The sequence below is a fragment of the Anser brachyrhynchus genome (assembly GCF_964034855.1).
Source record: "Anser brachyrhynchus genome assembly, chromosome: 9".
In the NCBI taxonomy this organism is placed as follows: Eukaryota; Metazoa; Chordata; class Aves; order Anseriformes; family Anatidae; genus Anser; species Anser brachyrhynchus.
Window position 1 is genome coordinate 5,951,358 of NC_137703.1, and position 19,331 is coordinate 5,970,688.

At 39.8% G+C, this 19,331-nt stretch overlaps 2 long non-coding RNA genes across 2 annotated transcripts; one reads left to right on the top strand and one right to left on the bottom strand.

Annotated features, from left to right (window-relative positions):
* Nucleotides 1–4,837: 4,837 nt before the first annotated feature.
* On the top strand, nucleotides 4,838–14,384 carry LOC308199722. The gene is made up of 4 exons (XR_013954893.1): nucleotides 4,838–5,143; nucleotides 7,022–7,188; nucleotides 10,156–10,261; nucleotides 10,409–14,384. It is a non-coding gene; the product is annotated as an uncharacterized lncRNA (long non-coding RNA).
* A 288-nt stretch (nucleotides 14,385–14,672) lies between these two features.
* On the bottom strand, nucleotides 14,673–19,123 carry LOC308199723. The gene is made up of 3 exons (XR_013954894.1): nucleotides 17,983–19,123; nucleotides 17,453–17,556; nucleotides 14,673–15,774 (listed from the first exon to the last, which is right to left on the bottom strand). It is a non-coding gene; the product is annotated as an uncharacterized lncRNA (long non-coding RNA).
* Nucleotides 19,124–19,331: the final 208 nt, after the last annotated feature.

Sequence of the window (19,331 nt, forward strand, 5' to 3'; positions counted from 1 at the left end):
TGGCCACTTAAACAAAAGGTAGTATCTTATTTTTTACTCTAATAGTAGCACACAAAGCTACCTAAATCAATAGTCAACCAAAAGGAGCAACAAGGAGAAAAGGAAGGAATGAGAATGGGAAGAAGAAAAGGGAGAAAGAACAAAAACGATAAGGAAGTCATTGAATCGGGGTCTGAGAAACAATCAGATGAAAAAGGCCATCACATTAAGATGCAAAGTGAATTTTTGTGGACTGAGGGGCTGTCTTCCTTCTGAATGTCCTCCCACATTGCCCCCATTCCCTGCAGGGAGAATCTCCCTAGGTAGATGTCGTTAACTGGAATTCCTTTTTCTCATCTTTTATTGTTGTGGCTTTTATTTCTTTGGTGCTATTGTTCTTTATGGCTGTTGTATCTGATTTCCAATGTAAGAGCAATAAATGGAAGAAAAAGAGTAAAAAGAGTAGAGTACAGCCCAGGGTGATGGAACAGTGCAGGAGACAGCAAGTACTGGCAAGTCCCTCCTGCTCTTTTTGTAATGAGGATGCTTTGCAGCAGGGGATCACGGAGACTGCAGCTTAAATGAGAATTGGGGAAATCTTAAAGACCTAGTCCAGATCTTCTGCTGGCATAAATTAACACTGATCTGTCCCAAAGATTTTAGCAAGTCTGAAAAAATAGAAGCTGATGGTTCTTTTGAGCACAAACTGGTGCCTAAGAGCAGAAATTCATCCCTGCAGAGAAGACCAGGAAAACACTATAACTTTATATCTCAACTAACAAAACTAAGTTGTCTTTTGCCAAGTTAGCTACCTTTTGTGACCCCAGCAATACAATTTGTCTTGAAGCTTCTACTCAAGTGACCCTTAAAGGCAGTATTGGAATTCTTCTGCTTGGGTTATGGAGGCTAATAAGGAGTCTGATAACTGGTGGGAGGGCACTGAAGCATTCATGCATAAGAAATCATATGCACATCTATAACCTGATATTTTTCTGATGTCATGAAAAGAGATGCAGAACTACTGGTGCTTAATTCTCTGAAACTTTCAGAGCTGTTTCTAGACTCAGATATCCCTGCAGTGAGTGAGTGATGGTTAAACAGGATGTTTATAAAAAAACCAAACAACCCAAAAACATCCAACCAAGCAACCAATCAAAGAAAAAGCCCCAACAAGTGAAGTGGAGAGGTTTCTTTCCAGACCAACAAGGCTTTCTGTTTACCTGCAACATGCTGTCTTAACAATTACTGTTCACTGAAGGTAAGGGCTAACCTGAGACCTAATGCTGGCTTTATTGATGGGGTTGTATAGCAGTGAAAACTCCAGGGTGCACAGGATAAGAAAGAGCGAAAAACTTTTCTGGTGGCAATAAGAGCTGTTGAAATAGCCAAAGCAGCATCATCAGGGACTAATCTGCCTTGGAGTCAGCTTGATTAAAAATAACAGACAACAATTTTCTTATGGCTCCAAAATTCAATTGAATAACTCCATCTGTTATACAATACTACTCTGTCATACAGAATGATCTGTATGTTGAAAGCCCTGTTCAGGCATAAACTAATTAATTTTCATGGCAGGACCAGTCCTGTGAGGTGCAGTGCTTCTCCGATGTACGAGAAGCCGAGGGAGCAGAGGAGCTCACAGGGTGAGGCTGAATTTCCCATTAGATATGTAATTAAATACTATGGGTCCCACTGGGAGGCAGAGATATTAAGCAGAGATATTAAAAGAGTTAGCCATAGCTGAGCATCAGTCCCTCCCTGGCTCTGGATTTAGGGCCCAACGGTGGCAGCTATCAGTGACCCATCCTCTGCAGAGCAGCGCTGCGGTTGCCTTATACTGATGGTATACCTCCAAGGGGTTTCATCTGAGCTACACACACAGACCTAGGCAAAATGTAAGGGTCAGAATTTATGATAAAGCACTTGGAGTTTATCTATCCACCTCCTGATTTCACTAGCTGCTGTAGCAAATACTCAAGTTATGCTTATTCCATTTCTCACAGTGTGGAATAATGAATTTTAAGTATTCCTAGGCAAAAGAAGCCTGGGAGGAAGGAAGAAGAGAAAGGCAGAAAGATTAAAAAAACTTACATGACACCAGGAGAAGCACATGCCAGTAATTTGAGGATTATATTCATTAAAAATGTATTTTAATACTTTCCAAAGTCATCATTACAAACCTAGAAAATTTAGAGTTGGTGTTTCTAGAACTTTTTTAACCCTTGCATTACAGCCATGCATGCCACCCCTAATTGCTTTGTAATTTGACATGTAATGGTTTAATAGTGGCAGCTGAAGCAAACCCAGTAACAACTGAGAGCTAAAGCGTGCAGAGATGAGAGCTCCTGACAGGCAGAGCTTCAATTCAGCAACTTTGTATGGCCAATAGAGCTGTAACATAAAAGTTAGCAGGAAAGAAAAGGTTGTGGAAAAGGACTGGCTGAAATAGCTCAGATTAACATTCAAGGCAGTTCTTTTGCTTTGACACCTTTTAGGTTCTTAGTATGGCTTCTGGTTTTAATTTCTTCTTTTAGTTTGGTGTCTTCATTTTCCAGTGGGAAAAAAAATGCCTTTTGTTCAACTGTTTTAATCTCCGTGAATGTTTATTACCTCTGCGGCATTATTTTTGTCAATATAAATTTTAACCTTGAAGTGCCTCGAGAACGGTAGGGAAATTCTTTTCCTTCCCTCAATGAGCAGAAATGTACACAGCATAAGTACTATAGGTGCAAATTTCCCATTGGAGATGTGTGAGCAAACCTCTGACATGCTTATGTGCAGCAACATGGCTTTATAAGAGCCGTGACAGCCAAGGGAAATCCAGTGGCAGTTGTGGGCCACTGAGAAACAGCAAAAAATCCTGATCCAACAGTTGGTTCTGACATGTTTTTGTTCATTTTATTAAATGTGTGCTTGGTTCTCGCCTTTATTTCCTATAAACCACACCTGGACTGAAGCCAGCGCCATCACAGAGTAATGCTGATTCTGTAGTCCATGCTTTTGTAACCTTTAAGTTTCACTACTCTAATGTTTTATTTTATGACCTTCCTGAGAAAATTCCGCAAGGCTTCAATGGATGCACAAGATTGCAACCTGAATTCTAACTTGCAATAAGGTGACTGACCACGTTATGTCAGTTGAAAGAGAACTGTATCCGTTCCTTTTATTCAGCTGATTTTGCCAGGAGAAATCAGTAGTGTTTGGCAGGGCTACGCCTGGGATGCGAACACCACAGTATGATCTTTGCCATTAGTAGGGATCTTCCAAGGCATTCTGTTTGCTCCAAAATTTAGATTTAAAGCAAAGCAGGGGTTTATAATTGCTGTGTGTCCTGACTACAGGCTACTTTTGGCCAGAAACCCAATCTGTTGAATTAATGGGCTTCTGTACATTCAGATTTGGAAGGTGAATGAAGCTTGGCTTCTTTGTATCATCCGTTACTGTAAATCGTTCTGGGAATGGTTCTTCTGAAGGTCTTACAAGGTGGCTATGGAAGACCAAATGATGTGACTTATTCATCTTGCTTTTACATTACGTGTGAAACTTTGTTTCAAAATCATTTACTGTTCTTTTTTCCCTAATTTCACAGAACTAACAAGAACCAAGGCGTCAGTTGTCCTTCCCAGGTGGACGGTTACGAAACACGGTGAGGATGGTGACAAATTCCTTTGGGATCGCCAAAATCTCAGTTTGGCCAGGGACCAGCACTTTGCTGCTGCAATTAATTGCTGTTCATACCCTTGATATGTTGTGAAAAGTAAACATAGGGATGGATGCTGTACTTGCACCATTCTCTGTATCTGCCTGCAAGCCACATGACAGCCAAGTGTTTTGAGGTGGCAGCCCAGCAGTTTGTCACCTCCTGCCCAGAGGCATAAATATCAATTTAAATACAACAAGCACAAAGATGCTCTTGTACACCCATATCCCTGACTGCAATGCATCTTTCCTTCTTTTTGATGCTCTGTTTTTCTGACTGTTAGTGTCTTAATGTTGAACAACCCCAAATTGTTCATTTTGCAAAAGCAGCATTTGCTGCTGTCGGAGTGACTCAGGTTTGCAGAAGACAGCAAACTCCAGGTTTTTCATTTGTGAGGCTAAGTGAAGCCATTAAAGCTTTAACCCTCAGTTATTCTCAGTAAGGCATCATTTTAGAGGATGCTGGAATTAAGCTAATAAATAAATAGAAAGAAAAACTAAAGCTAAAGCCAGAGACTTTGAGCAGGGCCTGCTTTGCATCCTGGCTTCTGTGAATTCTTGCTGCAGCTGCTCTTGCAGCTGCATTATTTTCAACATCAATCGCAGTGATGCTGTGTAATAGCCTCGTTACAGAGGGACTAAAGAGCTAACAGAATCCTAAAATCTTCAGACTTTTTATAAAATTTACATTCTGAAATACCATACTTAAACTATTTTTCAATGTTTGAATTTAAATGGGCACAATTAGAGTTGATTTTTATTTTGTTTTTCAACCGGTAGTTATTGCATTGAGCAAGTATTCCTCATGGTCACGGTCCTGCAAACACACACATGCAGCATCTTAATTTTATGGAAGTGAGTAGGCTCACAGAGCCACATAACATTAGACATACAAACAAGCAGTTACAGGGCCAGGGCTTACACTGTAATAAGGAAATGCCGAATGCAGCAATACAGCTCATATTGAATTTTCTGTGTATTCTTTCAAAACAGCAGTGATACTTGGAGCTTCCTGATTGTTGGCCTGACTTATCATTTCAATCAGTTGCTAAAAGCTCCAATGACTTTGTCAGAGCAAAGATAAACCAATGCAAGCACTTAGAAGGACTCAGCCTTACATCTGTACAGAAATCTCTGCCCAAAAAGGTTCGTTTCTAGTTGCGTTTGAATAATATTGCCACAATATTTCATCTATATTTCCTAAATAGTTTTGCAAGCCTTGGTATGGATATCCTGGCAATGCTACCAATGTGCACAGGAAAAAAAAAAAAATGTCTTTTAAGAAATAGGCACTATAAAGGGAATGTATCTAATAAAATACTTCATTTATTGATTCTTAATGTAATGTATTACAGTATTATAATTCCTGTAAACAACACAACCACAGAATGAGCAGTGTGCCCACCTTGAAATACAACAGACCTCATCTTATTTAGCATGCTGCTTACAACTCGCCTTCTAGAAGGTATGCAATTAGATGACAATCTCAATTTTTATTTTAAAATAATGTCTCTAGCCCCCATGGCTGCAGAAAAAGGCTTAGAAATATAACTCAAGTATCATGTAAAGGCTCAGCAACCAAAAGAAAAGAAATCAAAGAATGTATTTGTTAAAAAAAAAATAAATCATTCTAATCTGTTTAGATGTTCCTGGTTGCCTGCCTGAGGATGTTTAACGTTTAAGGTTAGCAATATTGAATGAGAGAGGGAGGTTTTATTGTTTGGATACTGTAATAACAGCGACGATTTTTCCCCCATTCTAATTATACTTTACATGCATCTCTGTGGTAAGTACAGGCAGACCATGTGGTTCCGGGGCCTCACAGAGCTAATAAGACTTCACTTTTCAGTGGTGCATGGATTGACTTACTAATATTTGTGAAACACAAAGGAATTAGAATGATGAACCTCCTATAAATAAATAAATGTATCTCCATTCATTAGCTCAGGAAAGCTCTGTTTTCTTTCTTGAGGTGATTACTGAAAACGCTTTACCATGTGTTTTATCAGCAAAGAAGATGACATTAAGTGGCAATATTTTAAAATTAGTTGCCTTCCATTCTTCAAACTTTACAGGAAAAAAGTTACATTTTCTTTTCAGATTGTATTTCCTCAAGTATAAAACAGATGCATTTGGATAAATAGATTTGGAACATAATATTAAATTAAATGAAGAAATAGAAACATAATGAAATAAAATCCAAGTATCTAAAAAAATTCCTTTCACAGGACTGGAGTGGATACCTAATGTTACTTCTCTTCTTTAGGCTGGTATGAGGATGACAGGTACTCTGTCATCTTCCAAAGTACCCTCTGAGATGCCACTTCTGATCTGAACAAGGATGGGTGTCTGTTCATGGACAAGCATTTGCAAAATCCAGTTAAATATATTAAATCTACTTCTACATTGAGCACATTGTTTGTGCTTAGTACATTTATTACTATCATTAAAATAAAATTAAATGGTGCCATCTGAGATCAGGGCCGTATTATCCTATTACATATTCATTGTACAATAAATACATTTTTGAAGAGACAAAACAGAGGAAAGAAGTATGCTTTGCAGTAAAATGGTGGTACAGAAGTGAGACACAGAGACAGAAATCCTACTCAGAGCCACAGCAGATTTAGGAATCACCTCCTCACTGTTACTGTTCCTGCGATTACCCTGTTTCAGTCCCATTTAAAACTTGTGCTGGGCCAGCTCAGCCCAGCTTTACTTGCCTAGGGGGCTACTGAGGAGCAGCTCTGCTGGTGAAGAGCTCGGGAGGTGGACCACTGGCCCCCTCCAAGCCATTGAGCTTGCCAAGCACATGAGTATACCACATAAGTGTGCACTGGGGTATTCCAGGGCTCTCCTTGATGCACTCAGGGTAAATACATCCTAAATGCTCTACAGCACAGCCTGGCATAGGAGTTCCAGCTTAGCTCTTCTTGTGAATGCTTTCAGCCCAATATTTTGAAAACTGAAGAAATTTAACCTTCTGGAAGGTGTCTCAAAGGGAAATCTCTATCCCTGCAACCTTGCATTTACCACTTGCATCTCAGACTGTCAAGTGTAAGCAGAAGTTTCTTCCCACCTTGGCCCACTGGAGAAGGCGTCTTCATGCTTATCAGCACCTGAGCTCCACTGATGTAAATGAAAAAAGCTCTAAAACAGGTTTAGAGAAGGGTTTTGAGTAAGGTTCTTATTCACTTGTCAAGAGACTAAATTGCTGAACTCACTTAAATCAGAGCAACTTGTTAACATTGCTCTCCAAGGAAATTCTGCAAATGCTTTTAATGCAGTAAAATATGAAGTCTCTGCAACTTCTAACTCAAACAAATAATCCTTACAATTGCAGACCACAAGACAGAGCTGATGGCAAAGAGATGCCGGAGTCATGTTGTCAACCTGGGGCATTGCAAGGGTTCAACAGGAGTTTCAGAACAGACAGTGATGTAAACCTCACAGACACCAGGCAACTTCTCCTCTTATGCGCCAAAGAATCTCAAGACCGGAGGGAGACAAGTAAGAAACACCAAACAAAACAGCACAATTAATCAAGCAACTAATATAAAAAAACCTCAAAACAGAACAAATGTGCCATATTGCCACAAAATGTCATTTTGTAGATAAGTGAATAAATTTACTCTCGAGCCAAGCTTTTTTTTTTTTTTTCTTTTCTTTTTCTTTTTCAGTAGCTTCAGCCCTAATGTTTCCTCTGCACATTTGGTTCCCCACGTGCAACTTGGATATGGCATCTACGTTTTCCTACTTTAGCTATGCAGTTGAGGTGAAATGTAGATGTATGATTCATTGCATCCTATTCCCACTTACTAATCTGCTGTCTCGAAAGTGCAGAGCAGAGCAAAACAATCATGGGGAAAAAATGCAGCAGGGCTAAAGCAACAAAAAGGGGAAAGAAAGAAAATAGAAATGCCTAGGGATTCGGTAAGAGGGGAGACACATCAAAGATCTGAGAATAGAGAAATAAGAGAAGAGAGAGGAAGGGGAGGTGGCAGGAGCATGAAGAACGTAGCTGGATGAGGAGCAGAAGTGATGAAACTGAGTTTCCTGGGCCTTTGTAGCTGGGCTCTCTGGTGTCTAAGTGTGCAAGCTCTGAGCAAGGCTTTCCCTGGTGCTGGATCATTCACAGTGTCTCCCTCGTGTAAACTTTCCTGGTGTCTATTTAGGGGCTTGTTGATGCTGCACTTATTTGGAAATAGGATCCAGGGAGATCCAGCTAAACAATAATTAAGCCTTTTTCCTCAAGGAAAATGTTATAGTCAGAATTAAATGGTAGTGAAAGGAAGCTGCAAAATAGAAGCAAATGTGAAATGAAAAAGGAGAAGGCCCTTCTCCACCTAGATCTTCAGGGCTGACTTTTTTAAACCTAAGTGACTTATGAAGATGAAAAAAGCTCTGGATGGGGGGAGACTGGAGAGTAGTTGGTAGAGGTACCTAAGAAGATCCATAATGCTGAATGAGCAACCTAGATAGGGATGGCTGAGATGTAAAGAGTTTGCTTTTAGGTGATGAAAAGAAACAAGGGATTTGGGGTAGGTAGGAGAGAAGAAACCCATTATAGTCTCTGGAAAGTGCTGAGGCTGGACTATAAGTTTGGGTGAGGTAAAGAAAAAGAAAGGCTGTTCCCCTGTAATGCCTACTCCGTTAGGGCTGAAGGTGACAGAGGAGGAGATGTGGGTTTCCTCTTTGACAACAAGGCACCCTCTCCATTGCCTCACAAACTGTTAATACCTGGCTATTCCACAAAGGGAAAAGTTCCAGTCATGTTATCTCAGACCCCACACAGACCCCATCTGTGCGTGGCATACAGGCAGGTAACTTTCTCACTCACCAGGCAGGTCTTCAGCCACTGGTGACAACTGGGTGCCAGGCGGAATGCGCCAGGGTTCAAAAGACAACATTCCACCCCGGTGTCCTGGTGTCCCTGGAGTCCCCACTGCGCGGTGTCCCACACCTCCCCATGTCCTCACTGCCTGGTGTCCTTGGCATCCCTGCATCCTCATCACCTTGTGTCCCCCTGCATCCCTTGTGTCTCCCACATCCTTACCCCCTGATGTCCCCAGCATCTCCATGTCCCCACCACCTGTAGTCCCCACTCCATCCTCATCGCCTGGTGTCTCCTACATCCCCAGTGTTTCCTCTACCCCCAGGCTGTTGCCCATGTCCCCAGAATGCCCATGTGCCCACCACCCTTCATCCCCTACTACCCCACAGTCTGCCACCACCCCTCTGTCTGCGTGCTGAGCCACCAGGCCTGGCCATGATGCAGTGGCTAAAAACAAGGGTGGCAAATCCATGATGGGAACGAGTCCTCCTGGGCTAAGCGGCAAGTCCAGCCCTTCAGCCTTATATTGCTTATGATGGGTAACGGCTGGATGCTGGCTAACTAATTGGAAGCCCATTACAAACTTGTTTGAGGTTACTGTTCTAAATACCCTAGTTGCCAGTCAAGATCTGATAATTTTTAAAAAATATTTTAACCATGTGCATCTTAGTATAACAGGAATATGAAACAAACAAACAAAAAAAGCGCAAATATTACAAAAGGTGAAGTAATCAGCAAGCTTATTATAGACACTGTCAGGTTGCTCATGTCCCTTGATTTAAGTTGGAAAAAAAAAGAAAGTACTGGTGCAGATGGATTGCTCGTAAGATGTATTCAACGTTGCTAGTCCAAACAGCATAATTTTTAAGGCTAAGCATTCCCTGTCCAGCAATGTTTGAACCGAATGCTTTTTATGGATGTGATTAGTTCACGTAGTTGTGTGATTATGCACATGGGATCTGATTCACAGGATTGCTTCTTTCTTCCTTGACAAAGGATAGATGTAAAGAAAGAGCCTAAAAAGGTTTGTGCTGGTTAAAAATATTCATGAAAAGTAAAACTTCAGGTGTAGAAAAGCCACATAAGGAGAAAAAATAGAGTTCCTAGGTCTTCTGAAATTTCTACTGTGCAAAGAGTTTTAGTGTTTAAGGCTCATAAAATAGATTGAGAGTCCAGTGACATACAAGAGTGGATTTTTTTCTCTGCTCTCTGTTTGGCTATATATCAGTAGGTCTTCTAGGCAGAAGAGAAGTCTTGCTGACTGCATCAAAGATTCCTTACTAGGAACATACCTTAAAAAATAAAAAGTAGGTCTAGTTGAGAAATGTTAATCAGTTATTTTTTAGTGGAGATTTTATTTACTTAAAATATGCATCCCCCAAAAACCTTTTTTTTTTTTTCCCTGAAAAAATAAACAAGAAAATAAAGTAGTTGTGTTTGATTAAAATGTGACTTGTCTGAGAAACAAGCTGCAGAAGTCTCCATGAGACATAGCTCGAGCAGGGAAAGCAAATTAGACCCAATGACAAGAAGCGTTCAGACTGCGCCTTTCAGGAGACATTGAAATAAAAATTTCAAACTGAAATGCTTCACCTTTCATCTGAAAAACTGCTTGTCTCAAATAATTCTGTGAAAAATTGCAGGTAGCCAAAGGCAGGCGGGAAGGGCTGTGGCGAGTGGCCAGGACAAACGGCGAGGCGTTGACTTCTGACATGGGCAGCCTTTGGATGGGAGCAGTCACGGCTCCGGGTGAGATGACTCAGGCACATTGCTGCTATGTCCCTGCAAGAACAGGAGAGAAAATAAGCATTGGCGTCACATACTCCTGCAGATCTTTTCTGGTCAAAAGGTGGGCTGCTACATAATTAAGTTAAAGTGCATTTTTTATGGTTCTAGGGCGACTATGTGGTCTTCTGATTGAAGAGACAACATTCGTGTGTTCAAAGGTAAAGGTGCACATGGCCATTGTTCATCTTGGGAGGTCTTGGAAATAAATCATAAGGGACCACAGGAGAAGTCAGCACTCTGGGAGCTGTAGAGAAGATGTCCTGGACAGGGATGGTCGCAGGCAGCTCCTACCCATTGGATTATTCAATTTTCCTTTATACCTTCCAATTTCACCCTGCTGACTGGGTTAACTTTTGCAAGGCAGCTTTCATGCACGCACTTGTCAGATCGAACACTAACAACAGCGTCTGTTTGGACTAGGAACCACCTGAACAGCTGCTGTAGGAGGCCTAGCGTAAGGATATTTCTTGGAGGTAAATCCCCTCTCTTACCAAGAGTAGTGAACATCAGCAGAGGCTCACACCCAAGGCACCATGGCATTACGCAGCTACTGTTAAACCCTTAGGGAGGCAGTTACCTTTCTGGTAGCTGTGCCCTTCATAAAGCATCGGCTCTTGCATTATTGGTGGATTTGCATGTTCCCATATCCAATAACTCTGAGTAAGTGGCATATTTAGAGCATCTATCATAGCATTAAGAAAAGGTTTCTGCCATGCTGCGGTGATGGAGAACATTTTGTGACACCCTGGAATTGAATCTCCCTCTTCTGAACATACCCTCTGGCTTTTGATACATCATGCTCACTTCCTGCAAACCACATTAGTTTTGGAGGCATATTTGTTTTAATGCTTTTAACTGCCTACGTCACTCCTGAGAAATGTTGGCACATTAGTCTAAAAATCAGAATAATACAGGACTGAAGTGAAAATGAGGAGTATTGCTGACACTCAGGACAGTACCAGGGAAGGAGAAGCCTGAAGAAAAACAGCAACTTCTGTCTCTGCAACTGGTAAAAAAATTATGATAAAAAAGACCAACAGAAAGTTGGAGGAATTTAGTCCTTAATACAGCCAGGCTCCCGCTCCTCTCTTCCCTGCTATTTTTAAACAAATTACTTTTAATATTACCTAGACATTAATGTTTTAGATTGAGTACTGTTCATGCTCCATAACTGCTTTTCATAAATGTTTTAATGGTTCCAGGCCCAATTCCACTGAGGTCAATTAGGAGATTCCAAATAAATCCTTCCTTCCCCTCCTTGCATCAGTATGCAGCTAGTAAGAGGGCTGACATTGGCCTGTGCTTTTATCTTAAAATAATCCAGAAGTCAATTCTCCTATGGGAAGAACTATCACTACATAATTTGTGGGTGGTACTTAAGGAATGTTACCCAGGTAAAAACACTTATCTTTAATTTAGGGCCCAATTTTCAGACACGCTGAACACGATTCTACCTGAAGTTAAATATAGGCTTCGGTGGCCAATACCTCTGAAAACCAGAACCATAATTTCTAACACCCCTCATTTTGTCTCAGGCTTGTATTGTCCAGAATTAGGTTTAGAGTAGTTTGGAAGTGGATTTCAATGCGTTCTTTCTGCAAATATCTCAGCAAAATGAAATGGTATATTACGATAAAGTATGTTCTGTTTTATTTATATCTTAATTCCATGTCTGTGAGTATCTGACTTTAATCAAATTCATTTTTAAATGGATCTCAAACTTTAAATAACTAAAAGCATCTTTCTTCACAACAAGATTATAGTAGGTCTTTGGTCTGATATGCCATAAAAAAATGGAAGATGAGCTGTAAAATATCTTGGGAAATATTGATTTTCTTATTTGTTCGTATTATGGATGGCTTACTGGATAAATACTACTGCGGTTTAGTGCAGAAACCTGAGTTCAAATTTCTGTTGTATCTCTGAACTTGCAGTATGGCCTAGGGCAAACAGTTTACTGAATATGGCCCTAAGCCTCTCTGTTACACTTGCGTAAGTGTCTGAACCACAAAGATCTAGCTTTAATCATAACTGCTTTGAGAATACTCCTTTAATGCTATTTAAATGCATTTTTGTAAGTATTTTTTAGCATGCCCTAACTACGGAGTTTCACATTTTTCTAGGATGCTTTAAGAAATCTGACATGATTTCTGGTATTAGAAACCAAGCTTGAAATTGTGCTGAAGACACAGTTCTCTCAGAAAGACTTTTCAGCTGAATTAATTACAATACAATCAATTTGTGGCATGTGGGACAAGGAACATCTGGTGATAACCTTGGCTGATCTTCCTGTAGATTGCATTCAAGAAACTGAATAGTTTTTTGGACATATCGAAATAGCCATTATGCCCTTTCTCAATTTATGTACTTGTGATGGTTTTGGCTATCTTGACAAAAAAATCCCACACTTAGGTCAAGGACTCTGGAACCGTTAGCTTTTAGTGAGAAATTACTTGCGGACTCATTATATGTTTATTGTCTAAGGCTTCTTGTAATAGGAAATCTGTTTTGTACATTAGCAATGTACATCATTAGCTTTGTATATTCCAACTGGAACTATTAGAAACACATCTTCCTCCAAGAAGAGAACTTGAAACAATTCAGCAAAAGAAATAAGAAATCAAGCTGTGCTATTCTTTTCATTGTCTTCTAGTTATATTATCTGTGTATGCATATATGTACTGAGGAAATTTAATGGCTAAATAGCTTCAAGATAATTCTAGCTTTTTGGAAACAAAGACAAAATCATCACTCTGTGAAGCTGAACCAACCGTACAACACTGGGAAAAAATCCACATATGCTCAGTACAGATCTATATTGCCTTTTTTATTGTCAACTGCCCTATGCACGTGCAAAATGTCACCCCTGCAATCTGGTTGCATTCTCCGTCCACTCTAACGAGGAGTATAAGACAGGAAAAGACACAGGGCAAAAGAAAGCCAAGCTGCTCTAAATGTTCTCAGTGCCAAAATACTTCTGGATTGATAGAGGGTGCTTTAAATTTTATAAACATAGATCTCTCAGACTCGTATCTGGAAATGGAAAACAATTACAGTGTAATCATGTACTATAAATGTACTGAATCCCATCGAACCTTCTAATGAAATAAAAAATCCTGACACTTGCTGGAAGAAACCTTTTCAGCTGATATGGCTTCTCAGAAAATAAGGGACAGCTTCACCATGCTGCTCTTTTGTTTTGCAGCTGCACCCTGGCACTCACTTCTCCTGAAGCAGGAAACCAACCCGATGTGGGCAGATTCCAGTTGCAGTGGCAACGGGCACTTTACAAAGGAGAAATTCTGTGAAATGGGTCCATTAGGGATGTATCTCTCAGCTTCCTCTTCACGGCAGGTTTACATTATTGTGAAGTTAGTTCGTAGCAGTAGCAGCCCAACTTCAGCCTCTGCATGACGGCTTCCTCCCAGTGCTCTGCCACATGATTCAGCACACAACTGATTCCCTGCACGTGTGGTTTTACAGCATACCTGCTGCACATCTCTTTCTTTCCCGACACAAAAACCAGTAGCTGGGGTTCTCCAGGGACACCAGTTTGGGTGGAATTGGCTCTGAAAGGTTATAATAAATACTGCTTCCCATTTGCAAGAGGTGCCTCACATTGTGGTTTCCAGAGGCAACTGGAAGAGGAGTGATTTTGCCTTTGTATAGAAAACATATACATATAAACATTGTCTCTTCTGACGAAGAATTCTTCTTAGATCCTTAAGTCTTAAACTTCTGTATACCCAGATTTATGTTTCTCTGCCACTGTATTTATTGTAAATTGTGAGTGTTTTGCTTAGTTGCAGGTAGCTACAGGGTTTTAACAATCTGCAGAGTTGGATCACTGAAGCACTGTTTAAATAAGAAAAAATGTCTATAAAATCCTTTTGACCTTCACAGTACCCACAAATAGAGCAAACTTGTTTTACATTAGATTTTATAGATACTCAGGGCATATACATTTTAAATTATGCAGTCAGTCCAGGAGAAAACCGGTTTTCACTGCATATCAGATACATCCAAACATGTATTAAGTGTCTCCTGAACCTGTAAAGAAACATTTCTATTCTACTTAATAAATGTGGGCCTGATTCTCTTACTTTCACTGGTGTAATTACATTGACTACCACAGAACTACAGCTGACACATATCTATGAAAATGATAAAGCCAGCACTTTTGTTGATCACAGTATGTAGCCTAGAGATATGAGTGAGACTTTACTTGAGAGTCTCATGCCAGTTGCGTTAAATCTTGGTGCAAAACTGAAAGTTAACATTTTAAGAAATATGTATTATAGTTTATGAAGCTTTTTTTTTTTTTTTTCCTGTTTAAGTTACTGGTATTCAAGACTTCATATGATTTGTGAGATTCAAAATAAATTTACCAAATATGAATATTTTTTCCCTGGGGATTTCACATATTTATGTATATGCAGACTGTTTTGTTTAGCTGTATTTGAAAGCTATTTCACAGTACAATGAGATCCTATTTTTTTACAGCCAAAGTTGTGCCTTACCAGTAATCAAGTGTTCGCTTGTATAGCAAAACGAAGCAATGCCCTATGAAAAATTAAGTTGTATTTATTTTTTAATATAGTACTCAGAATATTAGGTATATGAATCATGTAAACCAGAATCTAATTAAATTATCAGTTCCCACAGCAAGTTCTGCATCTTCTACAAATATATCTAAAATTATATTAATCATATTCCTGCTTACGAATTCCCCAAGCTAAAGCTTTTGATGTTGCCTTCTAAATTCTTAAGAGAAATTATGAAAATCCAAATACTAACGGGGCAACTAAAACTACCCTATTGCTTTTCCAACAGTCTTTTCCAATGTTAAGTTCTGACCCTCAAAATCATGGTCCTGTTTGAATATCAACAGATACTCGCAAGCATGGCAGGCTTTTCTGCTCTTACTGGGCTCACGGCTGGCACAAAAACATGCAGCAACAGGGAACAAACTAATCATAAAACCTATCCAGAATTTTATGTGCGCTTGTCAGCCTGCATTTTTCCCCTAGGCTGCTGGGATTCAGAGCTGAGAAGTTGTGTTTGGTAACTGAAGAACTTGTTCTGCAACCTCATTAATCACAGCTGGATATGTAACAGGTATCTCACACAACATCTTGTCCAGAGTACCTTCTAGCAAAGGAAATACAGACTGTCTCATGACCTGCTGCTCTGAACTGGTGGACAGTGTGTCCACGTGGACTTTCCTTCTGGAGCCAACCCACCATCCAGAACTTAATGCAGTCAAACAAAGCTACCCATGTGGTACTAGCCCAGCATTGATTTTTTTTCTAAATGGAGAGGGAAAAATGACATTTGAAGCAACTGTTTCCTTGTTTCCTTCCTGATATACCACACAGCTAAGTACAACAGTTTTTCTATCTGGTTTAGGTCTATTGCTCAGTTTTGGAATTTGCTTCCTTTTGCAGTGTTGAGTGACTGTCAGGAGAGGGCACCTGCAGGAGAAAAGAAGAAATTCTTATGCATCTCTAATTCCTGAAGCTGTTTCCCTTGTATACAAATAAAATTTCCGTACAGAAAATACATTTCAGCCACAGATATTGCCTGAACATAAAGCCTGGTGAGTAACAGTAGCAAATATCTCTCCGATAGATGTGCAGCTCCTGGTCACTCTTGTACAATGAGTGATGCTGAGACTCAGAATGGACACACTTAAATGAGACTTCATTTCTAATAATAGTTACATTCCAAAATATGGCATATAAGTGTACTTGTCTCGTTGACCAAGACTTTCAGAAATATTTGAAGTGTTCTCTCTTTCCATTCACCTTAACACAGCAAAAAATTAAGCTGCTAGTTGTGGGATTCTCTGCCATGATATGGTATTTGCAAGCATCAAGGACCTGTGTGCATGCACACATTGGTTACAAGCAGCTACTGTCTGAGATAAAGTGATACAGGTGAAAAGCCTAACCCCAAGGAGATTAAAGCTATGATCAAGTTCTCGTAAATGATAGTGGCATACTGAATTACTGCTCTTTAGCCGAGGCATAGAAGCCACTAGCAATTCTGCAAGCAGTAATAATTTGATTGCTCATGATCACTTATGATTATTTGAACATACCTTTGAAGAGCTTTGTCTTGCTGCAAAGACTGGTGGGGTTGTAATTCAAGGGCTGCCCTGAATAATGTTCTATCTGCATGCAAAACTTTGAATATGAGTATGCTGCTGCTGTTAATTTGATTTGGCTGGTTTCTCAGAGGGTGTGAACTAAAGCTGAACTTACTATTACTCATCAGTGGCTAACACAAGCACTTTACAACAAATAGACTAGCTCCATTTGAGTACATTTCAGGGATATCCTTTGTGTATTCAGAAAGGACAGGCAAATTATTTCAGAATTAAATGTGTAGAATGACCCAGTTTATTGCAGCTTAAGTAACTGTGGAACACATTTTTGAGAAATCCCAAATCCATAGCAAAATACATTGCCTGCAAGGGTGCAATAATGCTGAAGGTCTGGCTAGTTTTCCTAAGCTAGACTAATTCATGAGAAGTAAAGTGAGTGCAGCTCACTTGCATTCTCTCCCTACTACGGTACAGCCTCATCTGCCTGTGGTCACACAAAGTAGCTATGATGGGCGTGAAAGTAAGTCTGTAGCTTAGTCCCTCTGTAGCATCCTAACCACTGAAAAAGAGAAGCTAGAAAAGAAAAGAAAGAAAAACAAAACAAAACAAAACAAAAACCCCACACCAAAAACCCCTAGAGTAGAGAAAGCAAGTAGAAAAAAAAAAAAAAGCAACATCCTCCCTAGTTAACTCCTCACTTTATATTTTTACGTCTTTCATGTTTTGAAGTCCTTGCAAAGTTTTTTGTTCCTTGTAGCATAGTTATCTTCAACACAAAATAATCTGATATCTCACTTATCTGCAATTTTAGAAGGCTTTGTGCACCGCATTCATATCTACCAATTGTTAAAATGACTTTATCAGTTGCCAATATTTGCTCATTCAATATGCAACAGAAAGCAATCTGAGCTCAAAGAACTTTTAAAAATATTTTCCATAGAAGTTAACGCCTGAAATACATGAAATAAAGTTCAGTATAATTAATATAGTAAAAGTCTCAGTCACCAAAAGGAAATTGCAGAATGTGGGTGTCATGCTGCTACCTGTTGCCTAGCAATATTGCATACGTGTGGCACAAGATTGATAGATATCACCCACTCAGATCGCTGGATTCAGACCTTCACCGTGGAGTTGTCAGTTGGAAAAACTGCCAAGAATCAGAGAGAGAGAAATAACAGATGGGAAGGGAGGCATCACAGGGTAACTTCATCTCAGTGTCCAGCACCACACTACCCAAAAGATCAGCTTAAAAACAAGGGGTGCTCTTTTTTTTTTGAGTCTGTTTTTCCAACAATCTATGTAAATATATACATGTATATAAATATATATATGTATGAAAACTTGCTTCCTAGCTAGGTATATCTGGGTCGTGCAAGTTGAGGTAATGATATCCTGAAATTAAAATGGCAATTCAGTTTCATAATTTTTAGTGACTCACAATGCATTACTTTTAAGTAGGATGAACAGAAAATTCTCTGATATTATAGATAATTATAATGTTATTATAGTGTTCCTGATAGCAAATGCTAAAGTTAAGATTAAGATGCAACACAGCATTTTAAGCAACTCATACCTTCTCAAAATATACTTTTTGCTAAAATTTTCCATGATCCACTTGGCTTCAAAGTCAGCTTTTTCTGAGAAATCTTTCTATGGAATTAGTTCTGCCATTTTTGAACCGAGTCGAGAAGCCTCCATATGTTCTATTCTAAATTCTGGACTTGCATAATTCCAAAAAATGGCTAAAGATAGACGCTTCAGACCTGACAGGTTTTATAATTCTCATTAGAGGAAGAAAATATTCTTAGTTTGGAGAAAATTAATTAAGTGTTTAAAAATAATGACATCCAAAACAATTTCATGCACAAGCACGAGGACAGTCTGAAGATATTTTTTCAGGCCAAAATGGTTTTAACTACTGTTATATAAGAAGGCATGTTCTTAACTGTTTAAAGTTGTTACACTTGAGGAAAACCCTATTTGTTTAGTCCCATCCATTAATAAGGATTCATTAAAATAATACAAAGCACCAGAAAAAAACTAATTATAAAAAGACCAAACAATCAATCCAATAGAGCATGAACTGAACAGCCATCTGTTGAACAGTCCCATTTGCAAAGGATTCAACATCCATCTTAGTCTCAGAGAACAGAGGAACTAACAACACAAAAGCCAAGGAAGGAGCGGTAAATAATAATGAACACAACAAGTAAAATAAATGTGAATTACAGTTGATCCTAATGCCTACGAAGGCTGTGGATGGCCTTTCTCAGGAACACAACATCGGAGCATTGATGGATGGTGAAAAGAATGAGGGAACCAACCCAGAATAAAAAAATCTGCTGGATAATATGGAGAGGGACACAATGGTGTACTGCACAGGGAGCTGCTCTCATCAGCAGTTCCTCTGGAGCCTGCGGTGCTGGAGCTGCGCTAGCTCCAGCGCTAGGCCCAGGCTCCGTGCCTCCATGACAGGACTGCACAAACATCCTCTGCGGCTTGTGTTAAGGTGGAAACGCTCCACTATTTCCCCACCCAGGAAAGGACCTTCTGCATCCGCTTAACTGAATTCTGGTTTTGCTGATATTTGGTGCTGTTCAAAGATTTTCAGAGGCATCAAATGACTTAAGAACTACTGATATTGGTAAGAACTCTGCTGCCTCCCAGTCAGCTCCTGAAACACCCACACAGAAGTTGCAGCTCACTACAGCCAAATCCCTTGCTGAGCTGGGACCTGGGCTCTCCTACATAGAGCTGAAGACCAAGCTAGGCAGGTGCATGAGAAGCTATTTAGCAGTGATTAACAGAAAATACTAAAGGGGGTGGTGGTGGGGGCCTCCACCCCTCTTCACGGCTGGACACCTGAGCCAGGGTGGCAGAGAGGCAGCTCTCCTCGCTGGCGATCAGAAGTCAAGGTCTGCT